This window comes from Phodopus roborovskii, unplaced genomic scaffold (genome assembly GCF_943737965.1).
Source record: "Phodopus roborovskii unplaced genomic scaffold, PHOROB, whole genome shotgun sequence".
NCBI lineage: Eukaryota > Metazoa > Chordata > Mammalia > Rodentia > Cricetidae > Phodopus > Phodopus roborovskii.
This window is the reverse complement of record NW_026126540.1, coordinates 6,676,761-6,693,267: the sequence shown is the minus strand read 5'-3', so window position 1 is coordinate 6,693,267 and position 16,507 is coordinate 6,676,761.

The following is a 16,507-nucleotide window of genomic DNA, read 5'->3' as shown; positions in this document are numbered from 1 at the left end:
CAATGGACACAGAGGAAATCCAGACAATTTTCAGGTCATACTTTGAAAACATGTACTCCACAAAATTTGAAAATTCAAAGGAAATGAACAATTTTCTGGGTAACTATCACTTACCAATTCAATCAAGAACAGACAAACAAATTAAATAAACCTATACCACCCAACGAAATAGAAGCAGTCATCGAAAGACTTCCAACCAAAAAAAGCCCAGGGCCATATGGCTTCAGTGCAGAATTCTACCAGAATTTCAAGGATTAGCTAATACCAATAGTCTTCAAATTGTTCCATACAATAAAAATAGAAGGTTCATTACCAAACTCTTTTTACAAGGCCACGTTCTCCTTGATACCCAACCCACACAAAGACACAACAAAGAAAGGACACTACAGACCACTATCTCTTATGAACATCAATGCAAAAATACTCAATAAAATACTGGCAGACCAAATCCAAGTATACATCAGAGAATCCCCCTAGATGCTGGAAAAGCCTTCAACAAAATTCAACACCCTTTCAGGATAAAGGTCTTGGAAAGATGATGGATAACAGAAGCATACCTAAACATAATAAGAGCAATATACAGTAAACCAATAGTCAACATCAATCCGAATAGAGAAAAGCTTAAGACAATTCCTCTAAAACCAGGAACAAGAGAAGTCTGCCCTCTCTCTCCATGTCTCTTTAATATTGTACTTGAAGTTCTAGGCAAAGCAATAAGACAACAAAAGATCAATGGGCTACAAATTGGAAAGTAAGAAGTCAAATTATCTCTATTTGCAGATGATATGATAGTTTACATAAGTGACACAAAAAGTACCACGAAACACTTATAGGTGATAAACACATTCAGCAAACTAGAAGGATACATCAACTCAAAAAAATCAGTAGGCCTACTTTATTCAACCAAAAAAGGGGCTGAGAAAGAAATAAGAGAAATATCACCCTTTACAATAGCCACAAACAACAAAATGTATGTTGGGATAATGTTTACCAAACAAGTGAAATACCTTTATAATAAGAAATTTGTGACTTTAGAGAAAGGAATTAAAAAATACACCAAAAAAAAAAAAAAAAAAAAATGGCAATCTTGCCAAAAGCAATCTACAGATTCAATGCAATCTCCATTAAAATCCTAGCACAATTCTTCACTGACCTTGAAAGGATAATAATCAACTTTGTATGGAAAAACAAAAGACCAAGGATAGCCAAAACAACCCTGTACAACAAAAGAACTTCAGGAGGCAACACAATCCCTGACTTTAAGCTCTAATACAAAGCTATATTCCTGAAACCAGCCTGAAATTTACACATAAATAGACAGGTAGACCAATGGAATCGAATAGAAAACCGTGATATTCACCCACACACATATGAACACCTGATTTTTGACAAAACAGCTAAAATTAAACAATGGGGGGAGGGCCACATCTTCAACACATGGTTCTGGCACAATTGGATGATGGTGTGTAGAAGACTGCAGATGGATGCATGTCTGTTGCCAAGCACAAAACTCAAGTCCAAATTAATCAAAGACCTCAACATCAATCCAGCTATACCGAACCTCTTAGAAGAGAAACTGGGAGGTATCCTTGAACAAATTGGTATTGGAGACCACTTCCTGAATATAACTCTAGTAGCACATACACTGAGATAAATAATTTGTAAATGGGACCTCTTCAAACTTAGACGCTTCTATCATGCAAAGGACACAATTGACTAGACCAAACAGCAGATTTCTCCGATCCTTTATCTAACAAAAGGCTGATCTACATAATATGCAAAGAACTAAAGAAACTAGACAACAAAACACCAAACAACCTATTAAAAATTGGGTAAAGAACAGAGAATTCTCAATAGAGGGAATTAAGAAGGCTGAAAGACACTTAAGAAATTGCTCAACATTCTTAGCTATCAGGGAAATGCAAATCAAAACAACTTTGAGATACCATCTTACTCCTCCCAGAATGGCTAAAATTAGAAACACCCATGACAATTTATGGTGGAGGGGATGTGGAGAAAGGGACCATTTCTCCTCTGCTCATGGGAGATCAGTTTGGTGGCTCCTCAGGACACTGGGAATTAATTTACCACAGCACCCAGCAATCCCACTTTTAGGTATATATCCTAATGATCCACATCCATACAACAAAGACATGCCAACTATGTACATAGCAGCATTATCTGTAATAGCAATAACCTTAAAGCAACCTACATACCCCTCAACTGAAGAATGGATAATTAATATGTGGCACATGTTTACAATTGAAGACTAGTCTGCAGAAAAAAACATAATGGCAGCTAGAAATTCACAGGCAAGTGGACAGAACTTGAAGAAACCATCCTGAGTGATGTAACACAGTCACAAAAAGAGGAACATGTTATGTACTCACTGAGATATGGATTTTAGACCTAGTGCAAAGGATCACGTACCTGTAATTCACACTGCTAGAGGAACTAGGATACATGGTGGATTCTAAGATAGTCATATGAGGGAAAAGGGACAAGTCCCCCAGAGCACATGGGAAATTATGGGGGCAGTGAATGGAGAGGGAACAATGAGAAAGAGAATGGAAGGAGAGAAAAGCACATGTGACTAGGAAGATTGAGTCAGGGTAGGAATAGAAAACAGAGGAGAGATTATTGGCTTGAAGAGAAAACTGAACCTAAAGAAATGTCTAGAGACCTACAAGACTGACTCCAATGAACAATCAGTCTAAAGGCTACCATAAATTCCCTTCCCTGATATTAAGAGCTACAACTAACTTATAAACCATCATGGAGCCCTTGTTTAGTACCTGTTTGTAAGGAGTATGTTTTTTTTTTTTTTTTTTTTTTTTTTTTTTTTTTGCCTGCAGCTGGTCTTGTCCCATCACTGTGCCTGCCCCAGTTAACACGCAGAGACTCTCTATTTGATATAATGCTGTTGGCCAGCTACTAGTTTCTTATCGGCTAGCTCTATCTACAATATTTATAAACAATATTTGGTAATTTTGGCGTCATTCTTTCCATAGTACTTCCTGCTGATAGGGGGCACTCTCATGGTTATCCTAAGAACATGCAGAAATCCTGGCTGTAGTCTGCAAGGCTGCCTTTTTTCAAGCTGTGTTGAATGTTAGATCACCAGGAATGCTGTTTCAGGTGGTGTGGCTTGCTAGAACCACAATAGTCTGGAAGGAATGCACAGCTTTTCATTTTCTGTGGAAACAAAAATAGAAATTCTTTTCCCTAGTAACTTGTCCTTAGACTTAAATTTTGGAGTCAAAGCTTTTTTAAAATATATAAATTGAATTAATCCAGCAGCATTTCCTTTAACAGTTGTTGTTTTCTTAGCAGTAAAACAATACAAAGACAAGATAATACCGTATAGTGTTCAGATTTTTTCCATTTGTGGTTTTTTTATTATTCTGTTTCTTTTTTATTTTTTGAGACAGGGTTTGACTGTGTAACTCTTTTCTGTCCTAGAATTTACTCTGCATACCAGGTTAACTTTGAAATCACAGAGATCTGCTTGCCTCTGTCTTCCGATTGCTGGGATTAAAGAATGTACCACCACACCCAGCTGTTCTTTGTTTTTTTTATTATTTTTTAAAACATTTTTTATTTTTATTTTTCTCTCCCAAGCCTACATGTATTTTAGAACACACTGTAAACTTTTAGAGGTTTTCTTAATGTGAATCTGTCTTTTCTGTTAATCTTTAGTTTATTTTTTGTAGCCACAAGTCTTTTATCTGGTAAACAACAACATTGCTAAAATGAAAGTCTTAGCTGTTTCTGCAGCAGTTTATCAAAGATGGCAGCAGCTATTTTCCTGCCAGCACTGATTGCTGTAGTCATTGTCTTGGTCCATGCTTTCATCCAACTGCATGTTGCCGGCTTGGAGATGTGGTCACTGCCATTGTCAGGTCTCCTACACACCAATAAATTGTTAGCAGTGCTTTTTTAAAGCCGTGAAGTTTTTTTGCTGCTTATGCTGAGTCAGGAATCTCCCTTAATGGAGCTGTGGAAATTTTTGCCTGTCTCCAGCAAAACTGAGTCCAACTGAGAAAAAAGCTGTTACCAAGAAACGTTGCTTGTCTCTGTTCTTTTGTTTATAAACCCTTTTTAAAGCTTTTGTTAAATTTTAAGTGGAATTTCTTATTAGCCACATGGGCACCATATGTAAGGAGTATGGTTTTTCTGCCCCCAGCTGGTCTTGTCCAGCCACTGTGCCAGCCCCAATTAACACACTGAGATTCTGTATTTGATATAGTTCTGTTGGCCCATTACTTATTTCTTATCGGCTAGCTCCGTCTTAATTATTAACCCACTTCTATTCATCTCCACATGGTCTTATCTTACTGGGGAGAGGAGGCTGAAGGTTCTGTTCTCTCCCATCTCTCCATGTTGACTCTTCCTTACAACTTCCTATTTCCTCCTTGTCTTCTAGTTCCTACTGTCTTCCTTTCCTATTGGCCAACAGTGCTTTATTCATTAACCAGTATGAGAAACATATTTACAGAATGACATCTCCCATCACCTCTTGGAAACAGAAGCAAACACCCATAACTAAACACTGAATTGAACTAGAATCCACATGCAGAGAGAGAGAGGATAAGACCAGGTTGCAGAAACACATAAAGACAGCTGACCCGAACAAGGAAAAAGTACAAGCCCCCAGATTATAGCTGGGAATCTAGCATGGGACTGACTCAGACCCCCTTAACACGGATCTCAGCTAGAAGGACTGAGCAATCTAAGGGACCTCAGAGAGTGGAACCAGATGTAGTCCTGGTGTACAAAAGGACCTTGCAGACATATCCCCCATGGAGGGTTACTCCCTTAACCTAGAGACAGGAGAGAAGTCTTAGTCCCTATTTCAAATGACTTGTCAGATATACATGACCCCACCCAGATGGCATAGCCCTATATGTGGACTGGGGGGCAGATAGGCGGGGAGGATAGTAAGGGTGCATATGAGGGGGGAGAAATGGTAAAAGTGATGTGGGGAGAAAGGGATTTAGTTAGCAAGGGGGAACTGGGATCAAAATGTAAAATAAAAACAATAAATAAATAATTAAAAAAATAATTAGTGTAGCAATTATTCCCTTTGAACTTATGGCCTGTGTATTCTGAGGCTCTTGGCCTGATTGAAAGTGAAAACAATGATAGGCCTTCAAACTAAACAATTTTTCTCCTATTACAATTGTGTAATTATTATACTAGAATATTCATGTACACATGTTACTGTTTTAGCTCATAGGTTTACAACTAAATGAAATGATTATTTCCTACATACATAGAAACTTTCAACACTATTAGTGCTGGACATTAGGGAATGAAACTTATAGTTTAGCACAAGTTTGATCTATTCATGTTCAACAATGTAAATAAGTAGTTTTTTCAGAAATAGAGGCTTAGATTAATGTGGGTTGCGGATGATAACCTATACTATTGAAAATAACCTTTAATATTATGAACAGTAGTATATAAGATCCCTTTAACCAACAACTCAATAAAATGTAAACCATTTCTTTTTTTGGGTGTATTGATCACATATCTGGTGCTTTTATAAGGCTTATAATATTAATGTTTTGCCAAAGGTTTAAAACCAAAGGGCAAAAATTCCTGGGATAGATATTAGAAAGTGATGTGCATATGTATACCTGTACTCTGAGGCATCATCATCAAAGCTTATATTGGTATATGTCAGGTGGGGTCCAGTCATGGGAATACAGAGGTCCCATGCCCATCAGTAGATGAACAATCAAAGAAAACTCAATGCCAATTTTGGAGGTTGATATGTCTCATAATTCATTGTTTAGACATATTTACTCTTTCCTTCCTCCCTTCCTCCCTACCAACCAACCTTCCTCTCGCTTTCTTTATTCTTTGCTCCCTCCCTCCCCACCACTCTCCCTCTCAACCTGTCTCTGTTTCTCTCTCTCTCTCTCTCTCTCTCCCTCTCTTTCTCTCTCTCTCGCTCTCTTTCTTTCCTCTATCATCCTTCCTTGTAATGCCTATTGGAATCTTGCTTATATACTAACTACACTTTCCAAATATGCGTATGTGATATCTGTTTGTATCTGTATGTCTATATGTGTTTCATGTGTTTTTGTCTTGACACATTCATTTTCATTTAGTTCCCGTTGCCTTATTCAGGTTTGTTTTTTTTTACTTACTCTTATTTCATTTAATTTATTATTAGTTATTATAAGTATTATCATTATTTCACTTATTTATAGATATATTTCATGCATAAGAGCAAAAACTGTGTAGATTTTGTGTGGCAAGGGAGGTGGAAATGATCTGGGAAGACTGGTGAAATAGAAATCATAACCAGAATATACTGTATGAGAAAATTGTTGTCAATAATAAAAGAAAGTACAGCATTGCACTCAAGAAGTTCATCAACTTAGATATTAGAGGAAATTACTAGATTAATGAATCAGTGTGTTTACACAGTTCCTGAAAAACCGCATACATTGAGTTTTAGTTCAGAATTTATGCAAAGTCATGACAGAATCAACCATTTCACATGGCTGCACACACACACACAAGTGAAATATATGTTAAATTAATATGCAGTTGTATTAAAATTAAAGATCTAGAAATTGAGAGAAAATGCCTAGAATGAAAATAAAAATAAATTTAATTTGTTTAAACATAAAATAATAGCTTTGTTAGCAATGTATCATTATAATTATCTAGAGATAAAATAGGATTTTATTTTATTCTAAAAATTACAAGTATAAAGTTAAATTAGCATAATTTATTATTTAAATATTCTCATGAACTTAACTGTTTAATATAGTCAATTTAATATTAAAAAAATCAACAGTTGCTAGATTTGAGCTTAAATTCCTGTGGAAAACAACACATACATTTAATTCATTATGTGGAATAAGCCAGTTCTATAATATTTTTCCCTGAGTAAACATTAATCATTTATTATAATGTCCTACAAAATACTCAAATGTGTATGTAAATGATGGATGAAATTAAATATAATACATCTATGCTAAAAGGCCTATGAATTCTCACAATTTTCACATTGCACAAATATTCTCAGTGTAAAAACACAAGAATTTAAATTCCAGCATTCCAAAGGCCAAATCAAGCATAACAATAACTTATTAGTAAACTTTAAAGGCTCTCTAAAGAGAAGCAATATATTTCCTACAGAGAAAACAACATATGAACAGAAAGCAAAATAAAGATGCAATCTTGTCTAAGAGCAGATGCTGGTCAATAATTCAATATCTAAAACAAACTGATCAGAGAGAAATGACAAACATTTATTCATGAAGTAATAAATTATATATTTGTATTTCTTGCCTGAATATGTAAGCATTATACACCATAAACTCTACTTCTCTTACTTAATACAAAATATATATGTAGAAAACTGTAGAGAAATCCATTAAGTGATGTACCTTTTGATATATGTCAGTCACTGTATGGGGCAATTTTATTAAGTAGAATATCGATCCTTACTTCTGAATTTTAAATATCTTCATAGTAAAACTACTTTTGAGTAAAATCCACTGTATAATTAAAAAGCAACATCAAAGGACAAAAGAGATAAGTAGAACATGTAATTGTCTTGAAACTGAACTACTAACAATTAATGATGGATATTTAATATTTTATTTATGTTTATTTTATGTGCATAGTTGTTTCTCCTTCATGTATTTATGTATACATGTGTGCCTGGTGCCTCTGGAATTCAGAGGACATTAGATTTCCTGGAATCAGAGTCATATGGGGTTGTTAAATTTAGGGTGAGTTCTGGGAACCTAAACCAAAACTTCAAAAGGCTTTTCATTCACACTATTCTCTTGTCTACAGAGTCAACCACCCAGATCCATGATGAATATTTTCACTCTCACAGTTCCCACTTTTACCTCAACATATATATATATGCATATATATATATATGTTTCAATAAAATTATTCAGGTTTTGCAGAATGTTATACACCTATAATCCCACAGCAATTGGAAAAGGAGATGAAGGTAGATCTCTATGTTTTGAGGCCAGCTTGAGTTATGTATTGACTTCCAGAAGAGCCACGTCTGCATAGAGAGAATCTTTCTCACAAAAACAAGAAAAAACAGAAAGCATAAAATGACATCATCAATTTGAGTGATTTTCAAGTATACCTTAAGGTATTTCTAACTTAAAATTGAAGTGCTTTTTCTCATCTGATACAAATGCATGTTAAACTGTCTTGTATTTATTTCTACAATTTTATCTTGCACATTACCTTTTCTGAGTTTCATGCAAATGACTTATACAACTGAATATGGATTACCTTATGTATTGGTCTATTGGTTACTACCGTATACACTGTAAATAGTAGTAACAACAGTCACTAATGTATAGATTTCCCTGCTAACATGTCACAATGAAATTTTATATGAGCATCACTGTTTTTAACTAGTTACAAGCAAGCAAGAAAACAAAGGTTCCTTATTAAGTTTGTACATTCCTCTGGCACAATTTCCAGATTCTGTTTTGCTTTTGTAGAAAATATGGATGCAGATTTAGAAAAAGTGTCCAGTAATATTAAACCTGACTGCAACAAGAAGATTTCATAATAAGAAATGGATGTTTACTGTTGAATGATAATAATTAAGATAGTTTAAGTCTTTGTATAGTAGATATTTTTCATCACTTACTTTCATTATTTTTAAATTGTGTGTGGGGTGCACCTGCAGGCGTGTGCATGTGTGTGTGTGTGCGTGTGCATGTCTGTGTGTGTGTGCAAGCACATGTGAAGGAATTCAGGTGCTTCCAAATTTGGTTGGAACCATACTTGGATTCTTTGCCAGAGGAGTACGTGCCCTTAAGAACTTTGTCAACTCTCAGCTCCCTCAGTTAGCATTTCATATTCAAATATTTCCCAGCTTTCTTTTACATTGAATTTCCATTTCTTTTGGTCAGTATGATACATATCACTTCATGTCTAATCTACTCTGAATGGTGCCATATAATTGCTCTTTATAAAACAGGAAACCACTCCCACACTGTTGAAATTAATTGAGCCCATGAATTGGAAGTGTTGATGTGTTTGGTACCATGCATGACTTCCCTCTTTTTGAGATCATAAGTTAGAGAGCTATTAATTACTAATCAGGTAGGTGAGCCAACATTGCAAACCTAGGGTTAACTCAACACAAAGAAATAAAAATATCCTGCTGGGGAAACCCACAGAAACAGGTAACCTGAGCAAATGGGAGCTCATAGACCTCAAACTGACAGCTCTGGAACCATCATATGCCCTAACCAGGCACCCTGAACATGGGTGTCAGTTGGGTGGATGAGTCAATCTATGGGGCTTTTGGCAGTGGAACCAGTATTTACCCCAAGTGCACAAACAGGTTTTAGGAGCCTATTCCCTATTGAGGGAAACTCTCTCAGCCTAGATATACAGAGGGAGGGTCTAGGTCCTGCCACAAATTGTATGGCAGACTTTGATGATCCCCCATGGGAGGCTTCACCCTCTAATGAGTGGATGTGGGGTAAGATGGCAAAGGGGAATGGCAAGACTCGAGTTAGAGGAATCTGGAATTGGTAAATATGATTGTCTTTAATTTAAATAAAGTTAATTTTAAAAAAAGAATTGAAAAGTAAATAAGGAATGCTGAGGGTTGGAGAAATAGTCTTCAATCCCAAAGGAAAATTATATTGGCTATCAAATATCAAATGATCAGCCCTGAAAACATAAATACAAGTAATATACAGACTGAGTAATTTATAATTATATATTTAATAATAAATATATGCATACTAATACAAATATATTTCTAAAAACAATTCATTTTAAAAGGCCACATATTTGAAAGAGAGTAAGAGGGGTATATGGAAGGATACAAAGTTAGGAAAGGTGTAGAATGATATAATTCTCTCATAAATTTAATAATAAAAATACTAGAGGAAATATAAGGAAGGCAAAATGAGAAATGTGAAATGAAATAGAACTGTAGATGGGGAGAGTGATAGAGGAGAAAGTGAGAAAGAAAGACAAAAACTAATTTTTATATGAAAATGCTCTCATGAATATTTTTTCCTGCTCTTAGATTATCAACTTTCAGAATCCTGCAAATTTTCATTCTGTCTTTTCTAGGTGACTTAGATTCATTTGTTTCCTCCTTCAGTTCTTTCTCCTTTCTTTTCTCAGAATGTCTCCCACTTTCACTGGTTGAATCCTCTTAAAAACTATTTGTATTTCTATTGATTGTCTTATAAATTTTACTTCCTATGCAGACCATTTTCTAGGTTGCTATCCCTACTCAGAACTCAATGACTTCCTCACTAATTACTAATTCTTGAAAATTGGTATATTGTGACTTCTTACTGCTCACTGTCCTTGCATTTCTGTCACTGGCTTCTTTATGCTTGTTAGACTTTATGCTTTTTCTTCTCTACACTCTCCATTTATCACAAGAAGTTTATAGTTCAAAAGTCTCTGTGTTCATCTTGGCTTCTTCTTAGGTTCTACAGAACATGAATCTGATCCAGAATTGACTAATTGACTAAATTTGGTCCTTCCTTGTCTCCTAGGGATTATTCATTTTTGTTATCTAGTTCACTTATTAATATTTTCCTCTTTATGATTCATCATTTATGGAAACCCCATCTTCAGATAAAAGATAGGTTCTAGTTTCTTCTAAAAGCATTCTTTTGGCAATCCTATTCTTGAGATCACTATTGTCATCATTATTATCTTCTGTGACAGGTACTGATCTGGAAGAGTTATCATCATCTGTTGAAGACTGACAAAATTTAGTGTAAGAATGCAGCAACAGACTTTTAGCTAGAGGTTTTATTTTCTGTTCATCACTGCTCCCCTCACCTACAAAATACTGACCATCATCTACATTATTGGAAGGTAAAGAAGTGTTGTCTGCTGGCATACTCTTAGTAATTGTTCTTACGTAGTTTCTTTGTTTTTCCTTGGCTTTGCCTGCCTTCTTTTTGGCTGGAGTTCTTTGGCTCTTCTCTTTTTTAGTATCTTCTGAACTTTCCTCAGCATGACATGATGAATCAGTTTGTGTTTCCTTGGCAGTTATCTTTGAATTTAAGTTTATTTTTTCTCTCAGTTGAATTCTTTTCCATTTCTTAGTGGCAAAATCACAACACTCTCTTTGCATAAAATAATTTTCAGTATCACAAGATAAGCATATTGGTCTCTTCTTTGAGCTTTGTTCAGGCAAAATGCATTTTTTCTTTTCTTTATCAGGTAGTCCATTCTTATTCTTTCTATATTCCTTCCCTGGTACCATCTCAACATGATCACATTACTCTTTCTTATTCTTCAATAACATTTCTTTTATTCTTTTGCCTTTATTTTCTTTACTGGTTGTGTCACACTTGCTTTCTTTTATTCCTTTGAGAAAAAGACCAGTTTCTTCTCCACTGGGGAATTTCTTGGGAGCATCTGAGGATAAATCATGCTGTTGCTCTCTTTTCACTGTTTCTTTATCCAAGTTTGTAGTTTTCTTACCTTTTGCTGGTTTCCATTCCACTTGGTTTCTTAAAATCCAAAGGCTCATGACTCTGTTCTTTCACTATAAATATATTACTAGCATCAGATAAAGTACTGTTTACATTTTTACCTACTTTAATTTTCAGTTGTTCAATTTTTCTTCACTTTTAGCAACCATTTTACACTCAGGAAAATTTACATTCCCATCTGCCCCAGAAGGTTTTTCAGCAACATCAGAGGAAACACTTGGGTGCCTCTTACAACACATCTCTCTCAATTCTACCACACTATTGAATTTCCCTACTGAATCTTCCTTTGCAGTGAAAGTTTCTTCCCACTTCCCTTCGTTGTCATGAGATACACCTTGTCCAGTGGTCACCCTTTCCTTCCTTTTAGTATCCACTGCTAATTTACTCTTAATCTGCTTTTCATCATCAGAAGAGTCACAGTCTTTTTTATATGAAAAGCCTTTTTTATCACTCTGTCAGGCCCAATTTTGCCCATGATTCTTATTTGTCTTCCTATTTCTGAGTTGTAATTAGAAGACTCAGAGTAGTTTTTGTGTGTCTCTTTAGAAACTGTGAAACTTTTAGCTGACTTTCCCCTTTCAATATCAAAATCTGAAACAGAAGTAGAAATTGTCCATTTCCTTTTCACATTAGTATCTTTCTCTGCTTGAATTTTATATGTTTCATTAATGCCAGTGTCTGAGGAACAGTGAGCCATCAGGCTTATTTCTGTGAGGACTGCTGAATTTCATTAGAATCTGAACTTTGATCTACAATCCTTGCTAGCCTTGCTTTGGGCACCTTATGAGGTTTAGAGTTATCAATAGCAGTAACAAAAGAGATTTGTTGATCCTTTTTGCTTATCAGAACTGACAGGTTTCTCCTCTCTTTAATGGTTTCATTACTTTCTTCATTTGAATCTGATATTGAAAGGATGGCTTCTGTCTGTTGCCTTGAAGGTTTGATTTGTACAAGTAAGGGTCTTTTTAAATGACATTCTTCTAACAGTGATATAACATTACTTTCATCCAAATACTCATTCTCGAGAATATTGTCTCTGGCTCCACATTTTGCCAAAATAGGGTACAGGCCAGAACTTCCACTGAAATCTTTGTCTTGTGGAACTTCCTGGCATTCAGTGCCTTGAACTGGTGAATTAAAAGGGGACACTGGGATGAATATAACATATAATTCCTCTCTTGCCTTTGTTGTAATTTTTGGATTAATATTTCTTCGGCTGTTTTCTGAAGGAAAGTTCAGTTTTGGAGATGAGTTTTCCATATCTGGTTCTGTCCCACTGTTGCCATCTCCAGGATAATCAGATGAAGTATGAATTTCTATGGCAGCCTAGAGGCTGTCAAAAATGTCTTCAGGAATTTTGGAAGAAATAGATACGATGTTCATGTCTTCAGAAGTGGTAGTGGCTTCATACTGAGGTCCATCTTTCCTTCCTGATCCCTTATGTTTAACACTTTTATTTGCTTTATCATCCTCTACTAGGAAGTGCTTGCTGTCTATCATCTTCATTGTTGCGTCTACTATTAAAACATTTTTCTTTTCTGGAGCACAGGATTTTCCCCCTTTTTGAATTTTTGTTTCAGAACTAATAACTGCAATGTTAAGATCATTAGTATGTTTCTCCTGGTGTACAGCACCCAATGCTTGAATCTCTGAATTCAAGTCATCTTCTGAGGCAAGATGAACCTTCTTGATATTAGCCAGTACAGATCTAAAAGTCCTAAGCCAGAATAACTTCATAGAGGAACTCATTTCTGAACTATCTGCGGCACATTTTAGAAACTTGATATAACTGGAGTTTGTCTTGGATGTTATTTCAATCAGGTTTCTTGTCTTCTTAAGCATCTCTTTGGGTACACTTAGAGCTGAGTAAGCAGAGGTTACAGGATTCTCAGGAGAAGGTGAGTCATCTGTTTTATTCTTCTCTCCATTAAAACTGAAACTGTACTTCTTTGGAGAAAATTTAGATTTAAGGTCACACACTTTACTCTTCTTTTCACTGCCAACATCAGTCTTCTTATTGTTTTGCAACAATGGTTCTAAATTCTCAAATACACTGTTGCATGCAGTGACCAAGTTTTTTAGAGGCTCTAGATGACAAATGTAGCAATGCCATTGTTTGCTTTCTTCCAATATTGTAGCTAACTCTTTTCTACCAAGGTTGTGCAGGATGCATTTCTTACAGAAGGCATTATGGCAAAAGTCACAACAAATCAACTTCCTACCTTCTGCACACCATCTGCATTGTTCATCAATTCCATCTGAGCCACGGCTAATATCATCACTCATGTAATAATTGAAGCAGTTCTTACAGATGAGGACATTCAGTGAAGGGTGTCTATAAAAGGACTTTTTTTGAAAATGATTAACCTGTTTTCTACAAGCAGTGCAGCTCACTATCCCATGAAGTCTGTCTCTGGATGTTTTGAAAATTGCAGTTATCATTTTTCTTTTGCTTCTTAATTCAGTCCCTTTAAAATCTTTTTTTTCTGTTTAGTCAGCAATAAGTCCGGTTTTACATTCCCTTTACCCTGTGGAAAGTTTTCCAGAGAAATATCATTTTTGGAATTTGTAAGAGTAGTTTTTACATGTATAACCTCCTCTATAGGTTTTTCATTATCAGATTCTACACATTTTGTCACAACTGAAGGTTCCTGCTTTGATCGTGATGATCATGATGACATTTACAATACAGAGATTTCTAAGGTATTAGTTTCCAGAACTGATTTTACCTGTGTATTGATTCATTATATGTTGTGGAAAAGTTGTTTCTTTGTGTTCCTCCGTTGAATGCTCAAAAGACTTGAAACGTTAGCATTGTTTTTTCTTGTGATCAGCGCTCATGTTTTCTGCTCAGATACCTGCTCACCCTCAACACCAATTTGGTGCAGTTCCTCACATCCAGACGTCCAGTTCCTATCGATGTCCACTGGAATTTTAGCAGTTTTTCAAAGATCGTACTGGATTCTCCCCAAAGCCTAAAGCTGTAATGGAAACCAAGCTGCATCCTGCCGCCATTTTGTTGGCTGGAACTATCAGGAATTCTGTGTATGATAGAAAATAAATTCAATAAAATTTATGCCCTTGATTGGGTAGAGCAAGAATCTAAGAACCCTTCATTCATTATCTTCTCACAGACAGTAAGTTTGGTTATTACTGCTTTTTATCAGATGGCCTAACAGTGATATCAGAGCATAGAAGGGATCTATAACTATGCCTGTGAGCTTTCTAAAACCTAAGTCCACCAAATACAAAGATATGATACATTTAAACTGTACAGTGAGCCTAAATTTGTTTTATACTCTAATTTAGTAAAATCTAGTGGTTAAAAATATTCTATTTGCCTCTTTTGTAGACAATATATATATATATATATATATATATATATATATATATATTTTTTTTTTCCATATAGAACACCAAAACTCCAGTGGACAGTTCACTGCCAGGAGATACAGATACATATTCTTATGAAAATCTCAGATATGGTAGCAGACACAGAAATATCTGTCAAGTTTCAAATCCAAACAATGGCTCTCTCTCAATTCAAGTAGAGAGGAAGGAGACTGTTGTCAATGAGGCCCTGATCCTGGAATGCTCCCCATGTCTGGGATCATATGACTACACAAGGTATACCGATCTCTCTATGTCCAAGGAGCAGTGTATATCAGGCCTAGTCAAATAGAGTAAGTCCATCTTTGGTTCAAAGTGATTGATTCAGACTCTGGTTTTACTTAATGAAATGTCACTGACATTTATTTATTGGATTATTTTGAGACAACAAATTGTGGTTTCTATTAGGATGATCCAGATGAAAGTTTAAAATTGGGCTTAGAATTCTTCCTACCATAGAAGAAAGAGCTTACCTGAGTGATATGACAGGGAGGAAAACAGTGGTCTTCAGTGGGCAGATCGTTTTACAAAGTATTGATTATAATTTATTATTAGCCTGATGCAGATGATGAGAGAAGTCACTGGTCATTGAGCACCCTCTCCCACATTAATTTGCAAATGTGAACACAAATCTCTCTCTCTCTCTCTCACACACACACACATACACACACACACCAGCTTAACATTAATGTTGACTAGATATTACAATAGCCCCTTTAATATGTTTGAATTATTGTCTAAATTATATATTACCTCACATTTATTATCAATAGAAAATTTTATATTGCAAAAAGGGAAGTGAAGTGTATTGGGCACTTTTCTTGATGGGTTGTGATTCACCAAGTATAACATCATTTAGTGTGATTAAGGAAAATCTTTTTCAAATAAATACATACATATAATTTTATTTAGAAATGGTCTAATTCCCCTTGCTTGTTTGTAAGTCTCAATGTGTATATGATAGTAATCAAAAGACAAATTATCACCCATCAATTTTCTGTAATCTATTCTGGAGTGTGATGAACACTAACTAATACTATGACATTCCTTAGGACAGTGAGTAAAATTGAAGTACATCCTTCCAGTCATACTTCCCATATTGAATAATACATTTTCTCTTAATAATTGGACATCATAGAAATTTGACAGATATGTTATACATTTCATATTTTATTTTCAGGAATAAAGTTCATTTAACTAAGATTATCCATTTAGATAATCTCTTCTGATATATGTGGATTTGTTAAGCATTAACAATGATGGTTAAGTGAAAAAAGGCTTTAAAATAATAAATTAAAAAAAAATGCTTTGACTCCAAAATTTAAGTTCAAGGACGAGTTACTGGGGAAAAGGGTTGTCTTTGTCTTCCAGAGTCTTCTGTGATTTTTTTTTTTTTATGAAAATTAGGATTTTTATTTTAAGTTGTGATATTAATTAATATTTTTTTCCAACAGGTTTCCCTTCCTTATTCCAACCACCCTTCTCCCCCGACATCAGCTCCTCCTACTTTCTCTTTTGAAAAAGGCAGGCTTCCCGTGGATTTCATGGCATACCATATTTTAGTAAGACTAGGCCCATCATCTCTTATTAAGGCTAGACTGAGAAACCTAGTAAAAGGC